This window comes from Sinocyclocheilus anshuiensis, unplaced genomic scaffold (assembly GCF_001515605.1).
Source record: "Sinocyclocheilus anshuiensis isolate Anshui unplaced genomic scaffold, SAMN03320099.WGS_v1.1 scaffold544, whole genome shotgun sequence".
Lineage (NCBI taxonomy): Eukaryota > Metazoa > Chordata > Actinopteri > Cypriniformes > Cyprinidae > Sinocyclocheilus > Sinocyclocheilus anshuiensis.
This window is the reverse complement of record NW_015555763.1, coordinates 1,448,435-1,450,014: the sequence shown is the minus strand read 5'-3', so window position 1 is coordinate 1,450,014 and position 1,580 is coordinate 1,448,435. Positions and strand designations below refer to the sequence as shown.

Below are 1,580 nucleotides of genomic sequence, written 5' to 3'. Positions count from 1 at the left end.
TTGTTATTTTTTTTTTTTGTGTGTGTGTGTGTGTGTGTGTGTGTGTGTGTGTGTGTGTGTGTGTGTTATCAGCTGGAATTGCTTTTGAAGCTTTAGACAAATTTAAGTTTATTTAAAAAAAATAATGAATAAAGTTTTTAAAATATGGAGCAGAAATCTCTAGTTTATTCCCGGGGTGTTCTGTAAAGGTTTTCTGAGTGAGCGAATGGTTTATTAGTTTAGGGTATAATGACACTTTACAAGAAAAATAAATAAATATATAATCTCACAACATGAGTACTGAATGGGTTTTACATTTCAACACCTACCAATTGTTAATTAAATACAGTAATTGTTTGTATAAATATGCTGTTTGTGGTATCAGAATACTATTAAGATACCGTAATACATATTAGTAGACTCTTTTGTTCACATAGGCTGAATTTATTTGATCAAAAATACAACAAAACAATAATACAGTGAAATATTATTAAAAATAAATATAGCTGATTTCTATTTTAATATATTTTAAAATGTCATTTATTCCCGCAATGGCAAAAATGACTTTTCAGCAGCGATTTTTTTTAGAGCCGTGATCCTTTAGAAATCATTCTAATATGCTGATTTGGTGCTTAAAGGGGTCATATGATGCGATTTCAAGTTTTCCTTTCTCTTTGGAGTGTTACAAGCTGTTCGGGAATAGATAAGTTCCCTAAAGTTGCAAAGACTAAAGTCTCAAACCCAAAGAGATATTCTTTATAAAAGTTAAGACGCGTCCATGCACTCTTAAAAATAAAGGTGCTTCACGATGCCATAGAAGAACCTTTTAGTCTAAATGGTTCCATAAAGAACCTTTAACATCTGAAGAACCTTTCTGTTTAACAAAAGGTTCTTTGTGGCGACAAAAGGTTCTTCAGATTATAAAAAGGTAAGAAAGAGATGGCTCTCGCTGTAGTATTGTTGCCGCCGCCATGTCGTGGAGATGCTGTGTTTCGTTATGAAAGCGAAACTACTTTGTTTGGCCTTCCAAAAGAGGACACAACTAGAAATTAAGTTGTATTTACAACACTGTTCCAGAACAGTTCAACCCTAATATTAAGATAGACATGGTTTTATGTTTACGCAGCGCGATGCAACACGTAAAAAGACGGTATAAGTCATTATAATCAGTAATTATAATCAGTCAGTCCATGTCGGCCACAACACCTCGAGCACTACCACACTGAGCACAGGTGCCCCACAAGGCTGTGTGCTCAGCCCGCTGCTCTTCACGCTGCTGACCCACGACTGCACTGCCAAGTTCAGCTCCAACCACATCATCAAGTTTGCGGATGACACAACGGTGGTAGGTCTCATCAGCAACAGTGATGAAACGCACTACAGAGAGGAAGTGGCAAAGCTGGCTGAATGGTGTGGCACTAACAACCTGTCCCTCAATGTGAGTAAGACAAAGGAGGTTGTGATGGACTTCAGGAGAAACTCCGTTGACCACCCCCCACTGACCATCGACAGCTCGACTGTGGAGAGAGTCAGCAGCACTAAATTCCTGGGGGTGCACATCACAGAGGATCTCACCTGGACCACCAACACCATGTCACTCT

General features: G+C 38.3%; 1 protein-coding gene across 1 annotated transcript in view; it reads right to left on the bottom strand.

Moving 5' to 3' along the window:
• LOC107674119 (protein FAM196A-like) overlaps positions 1–1,580 on the bottom strand; it is a 52,424-nt gene that overhangs the window by 30,501 nt on the left and 20,343 nt on the right. The window lies entirely within an intron of this gene.